The 21,085-nt window shown below is 46.2% G+C and overlaps 1 long non-coding RNA gene across 1 annotated transcript in view; it reads left to right on the top strand.

Moving 5' to 3' along the window:
* The window catches only part of LOC137547060 (uncharacterized), a 257,817-nt gene extending 239,977 nt beyond the window's left edge, over window positions 1-17,840 (top strand). The window contains exon 3 of the long non-coding RNA XR_011026454.1: window positions 17,779-17,840. This is a non-coding gene — a long non-coding RNA (uncharacterized lncRNA). The remainder of the gene's footprint in view (window positions 1-17,778) is intronic.
* The last annotated feature ends 3,245 nt before the right edge of the window (window positions 17,841-21,085 follow it).

The raw sequence follows: 21,085 nt of genomic DNA, 5'->3' as shown, positions 1-21,085 counted from the left end.
TGTTCAATGTGCACAGCATTCTCAGTGGATTCCCTGCAGCTCTGTGGGGAGTGCATATGTAGAGTATAGTACTACTGTGTAACAAAGTAAACCTGAGACAGATGAAATTAAAGTTTTATACATACCTGGGGCTTCCTCCAGCCGCCTTCAGGATAATCAGTCCCTCGTTGTCCTCCTCCACCACCTGGATCTTCTGCTATGAGTCCAGGTACTTGAGCCAGTCGGGCGTAGTGCGCATGCACACACTCCGCCGCCAGGAGCATACTACACCTGTGCAGCACTATTGCGCAGGTGCAGAATGTTCCTGGCTGTGGGAGCGGCATGCGGCCGGACAGCGCTGACTGGCTGAATTACCAGGACTCATAGCAGAAGATCCGGGTGGTGGAGGACAGCGAGGGACTGATTAGCCTGAAGGGGGCTGGAGGAAGCCCCAGGTATGTATAAAACTTTACTTTTCATCCGTCTCAGGTACCCTTTAATTTGTAGTCACCAAACCAAATTTTAACATATCAAATTATTTGATTTCATCAGCAAAGGGAGTGCATACATTTGCATAAATCAGCATCAGTGCAGAATTATTTCCATCTCATTGACCATCTCTATTAGTGACACAGCTACACATCAGGCTTTATTCTTACAGCATAGATGTTATTTAGTATATATAAGAGATTCCTGTGTACACATCATATATACAGCCACAATCAGATATGTATATCTGACCTTAAAAATACGGGGACTGCTTTATTGAAGCAGCACAAGTAACTAATTTTGATTGGTTTATTTCATTTTTGTGGACTAAGCACAGCTATTACTGTATATATACTGTATATATACATTATTTTTAATGACTATTATCTGAGAAATAGAACATTTTATCATATTTTCTATTTTAATTACAGTTACAAATTCATTAGGAGTCGGAGTCGGTGCATTTTTTCCCGACTCCGACTCCAGGCACCCAAAATTGCCCGACTCCACGACTCCGACTCCACGACTCCGACTCCACAGCCCTGGAGGGAAGGTTAATGTTCGGCATGGGAAAGGTGAGGTTAGTGTAGTGTTACACAGAGGAGAATGTTAGGCGGGGAGAGGAGATGTTAGTGTTAGGCATAGGGGAGAAGAGATTAACGTTAGGCAGAGGAGAGGGGAGGTTAGTGTTAGGGAGAGGTTAGTATAAGGCATAGGGAAGGAGAGGTTAGTATAAGGCATAGGGAAGGAGAGGTTAATGTTTGGCAGAGGAGAGGAAAGGTTAGTGTTAGGGAGAGGTTAGTATAAGGCATGGGGAGGAGAGATTAGTGTTAGGCAGAGGAGAGGGGAGGTTGATGTTCGACATGGGAAAGGAGAGGTCAGTGTTACACAGAGGAGAATGTTAGGTGGGGAGAGGAGACGTTAGTGTTAGAATCAGGAGAGGTTAGTATTAGGCATAGGGGAGGAGAGGTTAGTGTCAGGCAGAGGAGAGGGGAGGTTAGTGTTAGGCATAGGAGAGGTTAGTGTTCGGCATGGGAAAGGTGAGGTTAGTGTTACACAAGGAAGAATGTTAGGCAGGGGAGAGGAGACGTTAGTATTAGGGAGAGGAGAGATTAGTGTTAGGCAGACAGAGGAGTGGTTAGTGTTAGGGAGAGGTTAGTGTTAGGGAGAGGAGAGATTAGTGTTAAGCTCAACAAACACCATACAATCTTGGTTGTACAGATTTACCAAATCTATGTAGTATAAGGGCCATCAGATTGAAAATACCTTGAATGATTGATTGGATAAGCTCTTATACTACATGGAAGTGGTAAGATTGAACAATCAAGATTGTATGGTGTGTGTTGAGCCAGGGCAGAGGAGAGGTTAGTGTTAGGCAGAGGAGAGGGGAGGTAAGTGTTAGGGAGAGGTTAGAATTAGGCATAGGGGAGGAGAGGGGTGTTTAATGTTGGGCAAAGAAAAGGGGAGGTTAGTGTTAGGGAGAGGTTAGTGTTAGGCTTGAGGAGAAGAGGTTAGTGTTAGGCAGAGGAGAGGAGAGATTAGTGTTAGGGAGTGGTTAGTGTTAGGCATGGGAGAGGGGAGGTTAGTGTTACACAGGGAAGAATGTTAGGCATGGGAGAGGAGAGGTTAGCGTTAGGCAGGGGAGAGGAGTGGTTAGTGTTGGGCAGACAGAGGAGTGGTTACTTAGGGAGAGGTTAGTGTTGGGCATGGGAGAGGGGAGGTTAGTGTTAGGCAGGGGGGAGGAGTGGTTAGTATTAGGGAGAGGAGAGGTTAGTGTTAGGCAGACAGAGGAGTGGTTAGTGTTAAGGTGGCCACTAACGGTACAATTTGGGGGATGATTATTCGTATGAACGAATGGGAATGATTATTTGGGGCCACTAACAGACGAAAATCTCCTAACCAATGTAATCTGATTTTTTGGGTAAATCCCATCAATCCGATCAGATTGGTTAGGAGATTTTTGTTCACGAGTGGTCCCGAAGGATCATTTCCTTTCGTTTATACAAATAATTGTTTGTAAACGATTGTTCAGGAAATGTCTCTGGGTACTCCGGTTTCCTCCCACATCCCAAAAACATACAGATAAGTTAATTGGCTCACCCCTAAATTCGCTCTAGACTACAATACATACACTACATGATATAGACATATGACAAGGGACAGTTAGTGACAATATACATATATATATATATATATATATATACACACACACACACACACACACACATATACATACTGTACAGCACTGTGTAAGATGTTGGTGCTATAATAATATTAATAAGTTACTTTAACCTTTTTTTTTAGTTTGTCTTATAGTGGGAAGCCAGCGTGGTCACTGAGTCACACCTACAGTGCGGTGCCTATAAGCTCACATGTGGCCATGTAGAAGAAGGAGGGGGAGGAGCAGTCTTCCTGGCCCCTCCCTGGATGGAATATTGGGCTTTATGCACACTATACATGTTCTTGCCCATTATAATTTGTGCATTTCTCCAATGAATCATATGTGATTATAACAGTGTGCTTTAGAAACTCACTAGAGAAACAATTTTATTGTGCAGTTTCAAACAGTACTGCAAAGGATCACCCACATGGCACCCTAGCTTGGCACCTAGGGCCCAATGGGTGTCAGGGGCCCAATTGCTATTTTCTCTGACCCATCTCTCATTTGAGATGACCAACAGCACCATGGGGGGGGGGGGGGAGGAACGCAAAACTACTACCTTGCCTAGGGACTGTTTCATCCATCTTCGAGCTCTGCCGCTGCTAAACTGTTATTAAAGCTGTGCACTGTATCTGCGATCTTGTACACATTGTGCAATGCATAAAGTGCATGTAGCCCACAGGAACAGTGATGCAGTGTTCTCCCCAGGCTCTTTTAGCCGGGTGCTCCACCCGGCTAGATTTGGTGACCACCCGGCTGTCATCGGCTCACCTCCTCCTATGCTGTAAGCACAGTTGCCCTGCATTTTCAACTCGCCCCACCCGGCTACTTTTTTATGCCACCCGGCTACTATTTCATGCCACCCGGCTGGAAAAAAATTCTGGGGAGAACACTGTGATGTGTCTGAAAAATGACTTACAAATCGCATGCTTCTAGTCATGGATTAAGATGAAATGGAGCCCTAGGCAAGGTAGTAACTGGTAGGAGAGTGGTCAGGAAAAGTTGCAGTTGGGCCCCCGGCACCCATTAGGTCCCAGGCACCCACCTAGGTTTCCTGTTAGATGAGGCTGCTCAGAGGTCCCTCACAACATCATGCAGATTACAATGACCATGTGTATTGCATAAAAAAGATTGTAATCAATAGACATATTAAATAGTCTATTAAATATGTTTAATAGACTATGTTTAATATGTCTAAATAAATAGTCATATTAAATATGTTTAGTCCAAAAATGCATATTTTGTGGTACTAATTGTATATAAATGTGGGGCAACCACGAAAATGGATACAATCCAATTATGTTTTTAAACGCTTAAAGTGTACCAGAGATGAATGGTAAAAAAAAAAATCTTCATACATACCTGGGGCATCCTCCTTTGGCCTGATCGCTCCCTCGGCGCCGTCCTCTGCCTCCTCAATCTTCCTGAAGGGGTCCTGGTATCTTGGGCCAGTCGGCTCATATGCAGTATTCCTGCGCGTGCTCCCCTGTCTCGCTCCCGCAGCCAGGAGAGTTGTAGTACTGCGCAGGTGCAGAAAGCTCGCAGAACGGGTGCGCGGTGGGGCCGGGCCGCAGTAAGCCCTGACTGGCCAAGATACCGGGACCCCTTACGGAAGATCAAGAAGACGGAGGAGGAAGCCCCAAGTATGTATGATTTAGTTTTTTCCTACTCATCTCAGGTTCCCTTTAAGCAGGGGTCCCCAAACTTTTTTAGTCAAGGGCCGGGTCAACATACTTTAGACACTCACTCTCAAGACCCCTGACCCCTCCAACAAAACGTGGTCTTGGAGACTCAATCCAAATATCCTAGCAGAACAGGGTAGAAGACAAAAGATATCAGAAGCCTTAGATGACTATTTCCTTTTAAACAATGATCCTGGTCCTTCCAAACTAACCATTTGGGAGGCACATAAGGCAGTTATCCGGGGCCACTTCATTAGATTGGGCTCCAGGCTTAAAAAAGAAAAGGAGGAAATGGTCAAGAAAGTAATGGAGGAAATAAAGCAATTAGAGGGAGCACACAAACAATCCCTAGCTATTAACACCCTAGACAAACTTGTGAAAGCCAGAAACACCCTCGATAAACTCCTTCACTCAGAGGCAAGGCGGAAATTAATGTCAATTAAAAAGACAAAAGTGGGAAGTACCTGGCCCGCGCTCTAAGGGAAAAAACCCCTCACACCCATGTTCCGAGCATAACCACCAAAAACCAAAGTCAAGTCTTTAAGCCCCTGGAAATAGCTAACGAGTTCCAAAAATATTATGCCTCCCTATACAATTTAAGTGCCCAGGATCCATTAAATAAACCAGTAGCCTCTAGGAGGCTCACGATCTCCAACTTCATCTCTCATTATGCGTCTCGCCTTCCCCTGGAGCAATCAGAAAAGGAAGAATTGGAATCCCCTCTCACAGAGGACGAATTCCTTACTGCAGTAAAATCCCTAAAACCCGGCAAAGCTCCAGGCCCAGACGGCTTGACGAGTCAATACTACAAAACGTTCTCCGGTACTTTAGCCCCATCTTTTGTGTCCGCCTTTAATTCAGTAGAACCCAACACCATACCCTCATCCCAACTATTAGAAGCACACATAGTGGTGATTCCGAAGCCGGACAAAGACCCCCAACATTGCTCTAATTATAGGCCCATATCGCTTTTGAATTTGGACGCCAAAATTTTGGCGAAAATCTTAGCCAACCGCCTGGTCCCATTTGTTCCTACCCATATCAACGCAGACCAAGCTGGCTTTGTCCCAGGCCGCGAAGCTAAGGACAATGTGATGAGAACCATCAATATCATGTCTTATGTTAAACATAGAGGAATAAAAGCTTTTCTGCTCTCAACTGACGCGGAAAAAGCGTTTGACAGGGTCGCCTGGGATTATACTAGGGCGATCCTGTCAAACTTAGGTATTGGAGATCTAATGTGCAAACTCATTGGCCTTCTATATACCAACCCGTCAGCTAGGGTACGAGTCAACGGTGTACTGTCAGAATCCTTTCGCATAACAAATGGGACCAGGCAGGGCTGCCCGCTCTCGCCTCTAATTTATATCCTCACGCTGGAGCCATTCCTGAATGCTCTAAGAACAGACCCAAACATCCATGGTATCCCAGTGGGTCCAAACAATCATCTGGTAGCGGCCTTTGCAGACGACCTGCTCTTTTTCTTGCGCGACCCTGCCACATCCATTCCCAATTTAATATCCAAATTCACAGAATTTGGCCGAATTTCAAATCTTAAAATTAATCTCCAAAAATCCCAGGCCCTAAACATCTCCCTGGATGACGAGACATTACAGTTCTGCAAATCAAACCTCCCATTCCAATGGTCTCCCCACCAGCTTAGATATTTGGGTATCAATGTTACAATAGATCAGAAAAACCTGTTTATAGCCAACTTTGGCAAGATAGCCACTGCTCTAAAAAATGACCTTCTCAGATGGGGAAAACAAACTCATCTCTCCTGGTTCGGGAGAATGTCATCCATCAAGATGAACCTTCTCCCGCGCATCTCTTACATAAGCCAATGTCTCCCAATCGATCTCCCTCCCAGGTTTTTGGGCAACCTACAAGGGGACATCAATAAGTTCATATGGGGCAACAAACCCCCCCCCGCATTAAGAAGACAACGCTCTCCATCCCCAAGGTTCTGGGGGGGGTAGGCCTCCCAGATTTACAGAAGTATCATATGGCATCTCAGTTATGTAGAATAGTGGAATGGGCGTCGGGAGCAAAAGCTAAGCCATGGGTGTCGATCGAGCAGGAAATCGCGGGTTGCAGGACATCGGCCCTGGGGTGGGTGGACATCCCACGGAATGTTCAAGTGTCATGGCAGAATCTCCTTATGGGGGCCACGATTAAATGCCTGAGAAAGCATGCTCTCTCAATAAGACTCACTAAACTTCCTGGCCCACTCACACCTTTAACAGATAATCCAGCCTTTACACCAACAACGAACATCCCCTTTCTCAAATCGTGGGAGGCTGATCACCCCCCCAGGGTGAGAGACTTTTTAACCGCGGGTAAAATCAAATCCCATCGGGAAATGTCATTGCTAAACGACCGAACCTCCCTCTCTAGCTGGCAATACTTTCAGATTCGACACTTCCTACAGGCCATACTAAAAAAAGGACGGTTGTCTGGGCCTTTAACGCCTTTCGAAAATCTGACTTTAAGCCCTGCCCCACACAGACATTTAGTCTCCTCTATATACCAGATGCTGATAGCTTCCACAATCCCCGACAAAATTGGTTATCAGGAATCGTGGGAGAGAGACGTTGAGCAGATAATAGAAGAAGAGCAATGGCAGAAAATATACACCTTAAACCACAAAGGCTCATTAAACGTCAACACCCAGGAACTGGGATTCAAGATCCTATCTCGCTGGTACAAAACCCCACAAATACTACACAAAATATTCCCCTCGGTTCCCGACTCTTGCTGGAGGTGTGGGCGTGGCGGGGGGGGGGATATCCTCCACATATTCTGGTCATGCCCCAAAATAACCCCCTTCTGGAAAGAAGTCCATCGCCTGACGGAATTAATCTCTGGGGATATAATCCCCTATAACCCGACTAACCTACTCCTCCATAATACACTGGAACCTATCAAGCAATATAAAAAAATCAATAACCATCCACCTTATCAATGCTGCTAGAGCAATGATTCCCCTTCACTGGAAGTCTCCCATCACTCCCTCCATTAGATCCTGGCTCCACAAAATTGAAAATATTGAACACATGGAACACCTTATTCTTCTATCACAGGAACGGTCTGAGCAATACAGTATGACCTGGTCAGTGTGGAACGATTTCCAATGTTCAGCTATTTACAAACAAATAGTGGGAAGCACTTGAAAGAAGGACTGACCCATCTGCACCCTCCTATCTCCATTTCTCTGTCTTCACCCCATGTCTTGACTGTCCACTCAGACCCTACACCTCCCTACGACGAGTCAGCACTGTAAAACAACTAGATATACTGCCATGTGGGTTGCGGCCGCTATATAGCTATATATTATAAGAACCTCTAAAATCTACTATGGTACAGGCAAAGCTCAATCGCATATGCTTTGTTTTCAGCTTGCTTTTAAAAACTGTTTTGCCTGTAATATGTAATATGTACTTAATGTACTTGTATTTTACCGCTTTTTCTTGCATTCCTCTGTATACTGTTGAGTCTTTCGTTAATAAAATTCAATTGTCAAACATACTTTAGACTGCTGGGGGGCCGGAGCATACATAAAACGATGAAGAAAAACATTATATTGAACCTAGGTAGTGTAAAAACAGCGCCTGAAACAATTCCCACATGCAAAGCAATCATTGTTCAAAATACATACTTTCAAAAGTCCCCCAAAATAACCCCCTTTCCCCAGTAATTGCAAGGACTGCAAATTATCCACCCCTACACACGGGCGCACACACACTGCTTTTATATTACCTCTAACCACCACAACTACTACAATGTTTTTACTCACCAGACAGTGAAGCATACCCAGGTGACAACCTGCCATACAGTTTGACAGCAGTGCCACCTAATGTGGAATTGGATTGGAAGCCAGTGAATGACTTCTTGCTGGCTTCCATGTGGAAACGTGGTGCTATAAGTAATATATTTTGTCTGTGGAGGGCCAGTAGAAAGGCCGCAGGGGGCCACATTTGGCCCGCGGGCCTTAGTTTGAGGACCACTGCCTTTAAGCATGGTACACACTTTCAATTATGATTGGCCAATCACTGACCAATTTTACCTTCTCCATGTAGTATAAGGATTTACTTACACAATCTGTTCATAGTATGCTGTTAGCCCTCATCCTACATGGAGGTGGTAATATTGGTCAGTGATTAGCCAATCATGACAAGAATGACAGATACCATTCTCTATTCATCCCCTTATGTTTTCTAGTACATGTGGAAGGTCCAATACCCCCCCCCCCCCCCCCCCAACTGTTTAATTGTATCCCTTCCTCTGATATGAGCCACAACCTACTCAATACATTCTATGGTAAAAGTCTTCAGACTCCCCCATGCAGATCTTAAGCCTGGTACACACTCAATTATGATTGGCCAATCACTGACCTATTTTACCATCTCCATGTAGTATAAGAATCAACAGATATTGAATATTATGAGTACTTTGTGTAGATAAACCCTCATCCTACGTAAAAGTGGTAAAATTGGTCCGTGATTGGCCAATCATAATTGAAAGTGTGTACCAGGCTTAAAGGTTGCCACTAACAATACGCTTTGCCAACAGATCATTTACGAACAATTCTTTGTATGAACAATCGAAAATGATCGTTTGGGACCACAAATAGCCAAAAATCTCCTAACCAATCAGATTTATTAAATCAATGCGATTTTCGGCTCGATCCCATCAATCTGATCGGTTAGGAGATTTTTGTCCATTAGTGGTCCCAAAGACCATTTCTGAATGTTCATACGAATATTTGTTTGTAAACAATCGTTCAGCAAATTGTATTGTTAGTGGCCACCTTAAAGGGAATCCAAGGTGAGAGGGATATTGAGGCTGCCATATTTATTTCCTTTTAAACAATACCAGTTGCCTAGCAGCCCTGCTGATCCTGTGTCTCTAATACTTTTCGCCATAGACCCTGAACAAGCATGCAGCATATCAGGTACTAAGACTCGGCTGACTCAGGTTTTACTGGATTAGCCATCTGCTTGTTCCAGGGTTTTGACATGACTTATTCCAGAAGATCAACAGGGCTGCCAAGCAACTGGCATGGTTTACAAGGAAATAAATATGGCAGCCTCCATCTCCCTCTCACCTCGGGTATCCTTTAAAGGTGTCCATTAATAGTACAATCTTGATTGTACAATCTTACCACTTCTGTGTAATACGAGGAATCTGAAACTTCCATTCAATACTAACTCAGTCTACCTTTCTACTAAATAGATTTGGTAAGTTTGTACAATCACTGATGGGCACCTTAATGCTGGGAACACAATGCAACTTCTAGTCCGATCGATGGGAATCGGTCGATTATTCCTGTCATGTCCGATCTGTTTCTGATCGAGGAAAAGGATCGGTTTATTAAAGTTATTTGCCCAAACAGCTACAACCCCCTCCCTAATAACACACAGAGAGGAACATGGCTCTGTGGAACTACAAGTCGCAGTGTAGCATGCTGATAATTCAGCAGAAACTTTATCCTTTTTTTTGTTTGTTTTTAAACTGTGGGCCATCTCCCTCCCTTCTACTGTACATTCTTAAGCTACATGCACACATGTGGATAATCGTTTCAGCCACTGATCATTATGCATGCATAATGGCCACTAATTGATATTGCTCAGGCACTGTTAAATATCTGTCCAGTCGGATTCTTAATGGCCCCCGATGGTTGCGCCTGGCTGTTGCGCAATGCTTTGTTTTTACTCTGTTGTCCACTGATCATCGTTCCTTCTGCCCCCTCTCCATGGCAACAGAACACATCGCTAGCCTCAAGGCTAGAGAGGTGTCTACACAACATCGTTCTGTGAATTGTCACTTATCTGAGACTTCCTCCAGCCCCATGAGGAGCGTGGGCCCCCTCGCTGTTTTCCTGCTATATGCCCTTTGGTAATCTGGCCAGTTGTGTGCTTCTGGGCATGCGCAGCCGCACACCCCCTCGCCACGCTCCCAGCCCAGGAGCATTCTGGGCCTACTACTGCACAGGCTGCTCCCGGCTGCGGGTCTGCGATGGGGTGCACAGGAGAGCGCGGCCAGCCAGATTACCGGAGGGGATTACAAGGCAATAGAGCGGCTGGACAGGGAGCCCACGCTTCTCATGGGGCTGGAGGACGCCTCAGGTCAGTATAAATACACACATATGCCACTCAGGTTTTCTTTAACTTTTCTATATTATGCTCTTTGCTGTTTTACCGCTTTCACCTTCACATAATTGTGTCTCTTTCACCTCTCTCCCCTCAACACTCTCTCCACCATTTGCCTGTCCCCTTATCTCCTCTCTTCCATCATTCTCACACCAAAAAAAAAAAAAAAACATTCTCACACACACACACACACAACACAACCACACAGTCATACACTACGTGACTCACCCCATTCCACACTCATACTAGGAACTGCTGTACACTTGGCTGAAAAAGTGGGCGGGGCAAGGGCGGATGCAACACAACAGCAGCTGCTTCCCCCTCCTCTATGGCCATTCTGCACAGTTCAGGACAGCACACTATACTACTATATTATACATATACATGCTGTATATATATAGGGAGCGAGCCCAGACTCTGCTTCCTTCTTACGTCTGCGGGGGCGTGGCTTAGCCCATTAAGGCGGAGCCTGGTCCCGAGCTTTGACTGACACTTAGAGGCGGAGCTTAGCTCGAGCATCGATACACTCTTCTTCAAAAACGGATGCAGCTGCAGAGGAGGAAGACGTATGCGGTGCAGCAAGTAAGTACAGGGGCGGGGCAGCCATTGAACAGAACAGTACCCTTGCCTGTCCCTTAGTAGCCACTTGTTGGCTGGAATTACATATAAATGGGCGGGACGATCCAGGATCAGGCCACTCCCTGTCGGCGCTGAAGGGCGGGCAGCTGTGGATGATAGCAGGCAGGGGCGGTCCCTGATTCACATCTACATACGGTGCAGTGCCTATAAGCTGCGATGCGGCCATATAGAAGGATGAGGGGGAGGAACGTAGTCTCCCCGCCCCTACTGGTGGCCCTTCGCTGGCTGGAATGTTAGGTTTTCTGCACACAATACAGGTTTTTGCCCATTTTAATCTGTGCATTTCTTCGATTAACCATGTGTGATATGTACAACCTGCTTATAGGGAGAGTCTAAAGAGCGAGCCCCGACTCTCGCTCCCTTCTTACGGTGGTGGAGGCGTGGCTTAGAACCTTCGGAGCGGAGATTGGAAAGTTGGGGGGCGGGGCCGGGTCCTGAGCTTTGACTGACGGGCAGAGATTAGCTCGAGCCACGATTCTCAGCTCGATCCTCTCATCTTGTTTGGCAACTCAGATAAATGCAGCTGCAGTGGAGAAAGATGTGGTTGCTGCTGCAATTAAGTAAGGGGGCGGGGCATCCATTAAACAGAACAGTACCCTGCCGTGCCGCCTAGATTGCTACTTGTTGGCAGAAATTACATATAAATGGGTGGGACGATCCAGGATCAGGCCCCTCCCTGTTGGCACTAAAGGGCGGGCAGCGGTGGATGATAGCGGGCAGGGCGGGGACGGTCCCTGAGTCACACCTACATACAGTGCAGTGCCTATAAGCTGCGATGCGGCCCTGTAGAAAGATGAGGGGGAGGAGCGCAGTCTCCCCGCCCCTCCTGGTGGGCCTTTCCCTGCTGACGTTAGGCTTTATGCACGCTACACGTTTTTGCCCATGACAATGTGTGCATTTCTCCAATTAATCATATGTGATGTGCAAAGTGTGCTTTTTAAATTCACTACAGAAATGATAGTAGTTCCAAACAGCACTGCCAGAGCAGGATCATCCACATGGCAACATAGGCAGGAGCCTGGGGCCTACTGTGTGTCAGGGAGCCCTACTGCCCTCTCATTTCAGGTTACCAAAAGGACCATGAGGGGGGCAAAACTACTACCTTACTTATGGCCACATTTCATTGTAATCCATCCATGAGCACTGCCATAGCTCCCAACTGTCCCTTTTTCGCAGGGACAGTCCCTTTTTCGGAGCCCTGTCCCTCTGTCACCCTCATTTGTCCCTCTTTCAGGATTTGTCCCTCTTTCTATGTAAATATATATATTTCTCCACTAAAAATGTGTTTGATTGACTCTAAAGTTTATTCCCATCCTTTAAATTGATATGTTACTAATTTTAAAATGTTAATATGAAGGAAAATGAACCAGGATAGAAAAGGACCAGTGTGGTTTGAATTATAAAACATAGGTTTCTTATGAAATCTTTATGGTATGCGTGATTAGAGGCGTGGTGAGGGCATGGCCAGGGGTGTGGCATGGGCGTGGCTTAAGTGTCCCTTTTTCTCATCTCAAAAAGTTGGGAGGTATGAGCACTGCTGCTTCTAAACTGTTCTCAAAGCTGTGCACTGCATCTGTGATCTTGTACACATTTTTACAATGCCTAAAGTGCATGAATCCTTAAAGAACAGTCATGTGTCCGAAAAAGGACTTGCAAATTGCATGCATCTAGTGGAAATGTACCCTCATGCATTAAGAAGAAATGTAGCCCTGGGCAAGGTAGGAAATTTAGTAGGAGAGTGGTCAGTTGGGCTCCCTGGCACCCAGTGGCGTAGCAATAGGGGTTGCAGAGGTAGCGACCGCATCGGGGCCCTTGGGCTAGATGGGCCCCTTCCTCAACCAAAGAATTAGCTGTTTATTGGTCCTGTGCTGGTAATTGTCACTTTTATAGATGCTTTGAATAGTAGTAATCATTAACAAACTGTTCCCCATCCCCTTCTTGCACCTCTAATACTGTGGATGGCCTTGGCAGGTTTTGGTGTTCTGTATCAAGTGTTACATATAGAGTGCTTGGGGGGGCCCATGTAAAACCTGCACCGGGGCCCATAGCGCGTACGAGAGAGAACGGCGCCGGAGACTTGGGCGCAGGACACAGCCAGTATATGGCTGATCCTGCTGCCGCACAAGTCCGGGCCGTGTTAATTACTATTCCCCCTCCAGGCCGACATGGATAGTGGGGGAATGAAATAATTTGGCTTCCAGCAAATCGCTGGAATCCGAATTATTGTTTTAAAAGCAACTTCAGGTCCATCTACTGACGGCGCTGAAGTTACTCCCTGTGCCTGCGATAGCCGTAGTTCCTATTACAGCCTATGGTGGCGCCGGCTGCACCCAAGTCTCCTGCGCTGCTGTGCCCAAGTCTCCAGCACTGGATTTACCGTGTTCGCCCATAGCTACGCCACTGCTGGCACCCATTAGGTCCCAGGCACCTACCTAGGTTGTCTGTTAGATGATCCTTCCAGAGGAACATCTGGCAGATTATAATGAGCACATATATTACACAAAAAGATTTTTTTGATCATTAATCAATAGACATGTGACATGAAATATGTATAGTCTATAAATGCATATTGTGCTAAACTAATCGTATATAAACCTGGTGCAACCATGAAAATGGATAATATCCAATTATTTTAAAAACACTAAGGGCCCGTTTCCACTAGGGCGGTTTCGGCGGCAATTCTGCAGAGTTTCCCCGCACATGATTCTCACGGGAAAACTCTGCCATAGGGGATGACGGGGCCGTGGCGAAATCGCTTGCGGGATCGATTCGCCCAGAACCCCCCGCAGAATTCGCCACAGGGGCTGCGAATCCCATAGCCGTGCATGGCATAGCATCGCATAGCTCATGGGATTCGCCTGCGATCCCGCCCACCCGCTCAGTGCGACGTCGCACTAGTGGAGACGAGCCCTGAGGCTTTGTTCACATGTGAAATCAAAATTGCTGACGCCAATGATTTTTTATGTTTTGCATGTTTTTTTCCCCCCTCCCAGCGCTCCACTGCGCGCTACGATTCTGTACAAAGCACTTTTGCAGAGAGGTTCTGTTTTTCCACTTCCTGACATTGGTCAGGAAGTGAACTCTTTCATCCAGAAATGAAGCAGTAGAGTGTTGTACCGTGTTAGCCATGAGTAAAAACAAGGAGTTTTGAATCAGGATGATACCCGATTGTATTTATTCATTTCTGGATGGGGTTTTCAATGTATTTATTCATTAAACCGCGAACGCAATTGCCACACAAAGCAATTTTGTGAGCGTTTTGCGTTTTTCCTATAGCTTCCATTTCTAACAAAATCTTCCTAAAAATGGTATATGCATCGCTTTGCTGAGCGGAAAGCCAACAAAACATGCTGACATGAACTATCCTATAGGGATGTATTGCACAAGCGCTTGTAGGGCTATTTTGGAAATCGCTGGCATTCCAATCATTTTTCTGATTGATTTTCTAATCACTTCTATACAAAATCGATCAGAAAACAGATTGGCACTGTCGGAAATAATCTACTTTGACCCTTAACCTCCTGAGCGTTCTGGATGAGCTGAACTCGTCTAGAGACGCCGGAGGGTGCCGCTCAGGCCCTGCTGGGCCGATTTTTACGAATTAAAAAAGGAGCACACGCAGCCGGCACTTTGCCAGCCGCGTGTGCTACCTGATCGCTGCCGCAGCGCGGCGATGCGCCGCGTGCAGCGGCGAAAGAGGGTCCCCCCAGCCGCCCGAGCCCAGGGCAGCCGGACCAAACAGTTCTGGCCAGCGCTAAGGGCTGGATCGGAGGCGGCTGACGCTCATCGCGGCCCTTGCTACTTCGGATTAGGAGCACCCATTAGTGGGCTTTCATGCAGCCAACTTTCAGTTGGCTGCATGAAATAGTTTTTTTTTTATTAAAAAAAAACAAAAAACGTCCGGTCGCCAGTCTGGCGATCTTAATAGAACGCCAGGCAGGTTAGGTAAAAAAAAAAAAAATGACTTACTCACCTGGGGCTTCCAATAGCCCCCTGCAGCTGTACGGTGCCCTCGCCGTGTCCCTCCGATCCTCCTGTCCCCGCCGGCAGCCACTTCCGGTTTCGGCGACAGACGCCGACACAATATCGCCCTCTATGCTGCTATATGCAGCATAGAGGGCGATATTGTGGCTGGGAACACCAAGAATCACTCGCGTTCCCAGCCTGTCGGCGGCTGTCGCCGAAACCGGAAGTGGCTGCCGGCGGGGACAGGAGGATCGGAGGGACATGGCGAGGCCACCGTACAGCTGCAGGGAGCTATTGGAAGCCTCAGGTGAGTAAAAGTCATTTTTTTTTTACTTAAGGATCACTTTAAGAACAACTGTAACATGAGGCATATGGAGGCTGCCGTAAGTGGACCTGAACTCTTGCACAGAACAGAAGGAAAACAGAGAAATGTACCCTGTATGTAATTAGAGAGTTTAATTCCCCTTCATTTGTGTCTAATCACAAGTTGTAATTTGATCTCTCCCTGTGTCACATGACTGCCACAGCAGAGATGGCAGATAAGCGCATTTAAAAGCACAGGCTGTTAACAATATGTCTGCTTCCTTGAATTAGGAAGGAGAAACAGTGCAGATTTATTTTAAAATTTGTATCAGGTATAACAAAGACTTTTTTTTGTTTAAAGATTATTATGCTGTTGCGTATATTTTAAAACAGAGATGACGTTATGAGTTCAGGTCCGCTTTAAATGTTGCCTAGCTGCCCTGCTTGATCCTCTGTCTCTAAGGCTAGGAACACGCATAACAGAAAAGCTAGCGTTGCAGAAAACGCAGCATTTTTGCCGCTAATGGAAGTCAACGGGCTGCATCAAAAAATGTATATTAAAAAATGCATATGCGTTTTTTGGTGCATTTTCAAACATGCATTTTTAAAAACGCTGGTTTTGTTGCATGGTTTTCAAAAACGCACATAATGAACCTCAATGGTAACGCAATAGTATGCGTTTCATGCTTTTTTTTTATTGAATTTCCGCTTCCTGGTGTCTTCCTAGTGATTTGATAAAACGCAATTGAAAAACGCATAGAAAACGCATATGAGTTTTGTATATGGGAACCACAAATGCATAAAAAACACCCACAAAACATTGGAAAAATGCATATGCGGCCAAAAACCCCAACGCAAAAGCACCAAAAACGCACACACAAAAAAACGCACATGACAGAAAACTCGCACCCAGCCTAATACTTTCAGGGCTTGTTCACACTGCAGGCGTTTTAGTTATTTTTTAAGCGCAGGCGATTTTTCAAAATCGCCCTGAAAGCGCTTACACAATGATTCTGTATGAGATAGTTCACATGTGAGCAGCACGTTTGCGTTCCTCCTTGTAAAGTGGTGCTTGAGCCATTTTTGAGGCTATTTCGCGTCAATGGAAGGTATAGAAAACGCAAAACGCTCACAAAACCGTAATGTGGAGCGATTGCGTTTGCGTTTAAGAATAAATACATTTACTTTATTCTTTTCCAGATCAAAGAGTTCACTTCCTGACTTGCGTCAGGGAGTGAATTACCAAAACGCTGGGGAAAAACACGTCGGAAACCGCTAACTACAAAAATGAATTGCCCACCCAAGCGCCGGCAATTAGAAAAAAAAAGCCTCAAAAAAAGCCCACCGTGGACGGACGTGCGAGCGGAACGCATGTGAACAAGGCCTTAGCCATTCACCCTGAACAAGCATGTAAATCAGATGTTACTTACATTATTATCAGATCTCATAAGTGTAGCCATCTTCTTGTTTCTCATGTTATTAAAACTCTACCGCAGCCAAATAGATCAGCAGGACAGCTAGGCAACTGGTATTGTATAACAGCATATGGCAACAATATGGCAGCCTCCATATTCTTCTCACTTCAGTTGTGGTTTAAATCTATCCCTTCCTCTGATGGGAGCCACAGCCTACTCCATAGCCTGTATGGTAAAAGTCTACAGACTGTCTCCATGCAGATCTTAATGGACACATTACTCATTAATAAATCCACAAATTGACATTGTGTGTGTGTGTGTGTGTGTGTGTCTGACCCAGACATACTACACTGGGTAGGCGCAGTATGTCTGTAGAGCACCTGGGGGTCACCAGCGAGCGCGGTCACTAGGCACCCAAGCGGACATACTGCACATGCGCAGCGTAGTAAGTCCAAGTCAGAGGGCGCTGACCACACCGACCAGGACCCATACAGCGGAAGTGATAGGGAAGCAGAGGCAGATGTGGGGCCGCGGGAGGTGCGGTAAGCCTATGCACGCCTCCCCACACAACACACAGGGAGTCAGTTTGTGGATTTATTTAGGTCTCCTTTAAGCCTGGTACACACTTTTAGGACTCAAACCCACTAGCAGCCTTTTCTAAGCGCTAGTGACTTGAAAAGCTCTTGTTAATACAATGCTATGGAGATTTTTATAAAATCACAGCCCTCGAGTGGGATCACACCCATAGCATTACATTAGCAAGAGCTTTTCAAATCACAAGTGCTTGGAAATGGCTTAGTAACTTACTGCTAGTGGGTTCCAGGCCCCCTTTGTGATTGGCTAATCACTGACCAATTCTACCACCTTTATGTAGTCCATACAGTAAATGTATTTTCTTGTGGTACTGATCGTATATAAATAATAGAATATAATAATAGTAACAACTCAGTCATAAAAAACTGACAGATGTCATTCACTCTTCAATCCCTTAGGTTTTCTAGCACACATGTTGAAGATCAGGGGACGCAGCGGACGAGACCGGGAGCAGCAGGACGGTGGCGACAGCTGGAGCAGGAGCAGGTGAGATTACAATGCATAGGGACTGGGGGGACAGCAGCCAGGTGGTGAAGGGCAGCGCCACAAGGCCAATTCCCGAGAGATTTCATGGTGAAATTGATCGGGAATTGGCCTGCAGTGTATGGGCAGCCGACATATCTTTTTCCGAGCAGATTCGATCAGAGAGAGATCTGTTCCTTCCTCAATCTGCCCAAACATCGCTAGATGTATGGGCTCTTTAAAGGATACTTTAGCGCTAACTTCAAACCAAAAAGGAAGCTTAATGTGTGCATGTGGTTTGTGCGGACTCTTACTGCACCTCCCGTGCCTTGGCGTTTCCCTCCGTACTCCGGTAATAATCCAAATTCTCCTCTTCCTGTTCGGTGCAGTCATTGACCTCCAACCCGGATATCCTGCGATGTGCATGCGCAGTATGTCCACCAGGGCGCTTTGTGACCGCACTCTGCAGCAACGCCAAGTGGTCGCAAGATGCCCTAGCGCACATACTGAGCATGCACAGCACTGTATGTCCCGGTCAGAGGTCACCGACCACTCTGACGAGGAAAAATTTGATTATTACCGGAGAACAGAGGGAGACGCCGAGGCATTGAAGGTACGGTAAGGATTCGCCCCGCTCCCCATACACAGATTAGTCGTCCTTCTTGAATTTAAAGGACAACTTAAGTGAGAGTTATATGGAGGCTGCCATGTTTATTTCCTTTTAACCAATACTAGTTGCCTGGCAGCCCTGCTGCTGAATCAATTTTATTGGAATTCCACATGAAAGACCAACACAAAATGCTGTACACATGAGAAGTGGAATGAAAATCATACATGATTCCAAACATTTTTTACAAATAAATAACTGCAAAGTGGTGTGTGCATAATTATTCGGCCCCCTTTGATCCGAGTGCAGTCAGTTGCCTATAGACATTGCCTGATGAGTGCTAATGACTAAATAGAGTGCACCTGTGTGTAATCTAATGTCAGTACAAATACAGCTGCTCTGTGAGGGCCTCAGAGGTTGTCTAAAAGAATATTGGGAGCAACAACACCGTGAAGTCCAAAGAACACACAAGACAGGTCAGGGATCAAGTTATTAAGAAATTTAAAGCAGGCTTAGGCTACAAAAAGATTTCCAAAGCCTTGAACATCCCACGGAGCACTGTTCAAGCAATCATTCAGAAATGGAAGGAGTATGGCACAACTGTACACCTACCAAGACAAGGCCATCCACCTAAACTCACAGGCCGAACAAGGAGAGCGCTGATCAGAAATGCAGTCAAGAGGCCCATGGTGACTCTGGACGAGCTGCAGAGATCTACAGCTCAGGTGGGAGACTCTGTCAATAGGACAAATATTAGTCATGCACTGTACAAAGTTGGCCTTTATGGAAGAGTGGCAAGAAGAAAGGCATTGTTAACAGAAAGCATAAGAAGTCCCGTTTGCAGTTTGCCACAAGCCATGTGGGGGACACAGCAACCATGTGGAAGAAGGTGCTCTGGTCAGATGAGACCAAAATGGAACTTTTTGGCCAAAATGCAAAACGCTATGTGTGGCAGGAAACTAACACTGCACATCACTCTGAACACACCATCCCCACTGTCAAATATGGTGGTGGCAGCATCATGCTCGGGGGGTGCATCTTTTCAGCAGGGACAGGGAAGCTGGTCAGAGTTGATGGGAAGATACAGGGAAGATGGAGCCAGATACAGGGAAAACTTGGAAGAAAACCTCTTGGAGACTGCAAAAGACTTGAGACTGGGGCGGAGGTTCACCTTCAAGCAGGACAATGACCCTAAACATAAAGCCAGGGCAACAATGGAATGGTTTAAAACAAAACATATCTATGTGTTAGAATGGCCCAGTCAAAGTCCAGATCTAAATCCAATCGAGAGTCTGTGGCAAGATCTGAAAACTGCTGTTCACAAATGCTGTCCATCTAATCTGACTGAGCTAGAGCTGTTTTGCAAAGAAGAATGGGCAAGGATTTCAGTCTCTAGATGTGCAAAGCTGGTAGAGAAATACCCTAAAAGACTGGCAGCTGTAATTGCAGCAAAAGGTGGTTCTACAAAGTATTTACTCAGGGGGCCGATTAATTATGCACACCCCGCTTTGCAGTTATTTATTTGTAAAAAAAAATGTTTGTAATGATGTATGATTTTCGATCCACTTCTCACGTGTACACCACTTGTATTGGTCTTTCACATGGAATTCCAATAAAATTGATGCATGTTTGCGGCAGTAATGTGACAAAGTGTGGAAAACTTCAAGGGGGCCGAATACTTTTGCAACCCACTGTAAGTGCTCCCACTATAGCCAGGCATAAGTGCTCCCACTATAGCCAGGCATAAGTGCTCCCACTATGGCCAGGCATAAGTGCTCCCACTATGGCCAGGCATAAGTGCTCCCACTATGGCCAGGCATAAGTGCTCCCACTATAGCCAGGCATAAGTGCACCCACTATGGCCAGGCATAAGTGCACCCACTATGGCCAGGCATAAGTGCTCCCACTATAGCCAGGCATAAGTGCTCCCACTATGGCCAGGCATAAGTGCTCCCACTATGGCCAGGCATAAGTGCTCCCACTATGGCCAGGCATAAGTGCTCCCACTATGGCCAGGCATAAGTGCTCCCACTATGGCCAGGCATAAGTGCTCCCACTATAGCCAGGCATAAGTGCTCCCACTATGGCCAGGCATAAGTGTTCCCACTATGGCCAGGCATAAGTGCTCCCACTATAGCCAGGCATAAGTGCTCCCACTATAGCCAGGCATAAGTGCTCCCACTATGGCCAGGCATAAGTGCTCCCACTATGGCCAGGCATAAGTGCTCCCACTATAGCCAGGCATAGATGCTCCCACTATAGCCAGAAATAGGTGCTTCCATTATAGCCAGGCATAGGTGCTCCCAATAAAGCCAGGCATAGGTGCTTCCATTATAGCCAAGTATAGGTGCTCCGAGTACAGCCAGGCATAGGTGCTCCCAATACAGCCAGGCATAGGTTCTCCCAATACAGCCAGGCATAGGTGCTCCCAATACAGCCAGGCATAGGTGCTCCCAATACAGCCAGGCATAGGTGCTCCCAATACAGCCAGGCATAGGTGCTCCCAATACAGCCAGGCATAGGTGCTCCCAATACAGCCAGGCATAGGTGCTCCCAATACAGCCAGGCATAGGTGCTCCCAATACAGCCAGGAATAGGTGCTCCCAATACAGCCAGGCATAGGTGCTCCCAATACA

The sequence above is a fragment of the Hyperolius riggenbachi genome, chromosome 2 (assembly GCF_040937935.1).
Source record: "Hyperolius riggenbachi isolate aHypRig1 chromosome 2, aHypRig1.pri, whole genome shotgun sequence".
In the NCBI taxonomy this organism is placed as follows: Eukaryota; Metazoa; Chordata; class Amphibia; order Anura; family Hyperoliidae; genus Hyperolius; species Hyperolius riggenbachi.
The sequence above is the reverse complement of the archived record's forward strand: the minus strand, read 5'-3'. Positions and strand labels throughout refer to the sequence as shown.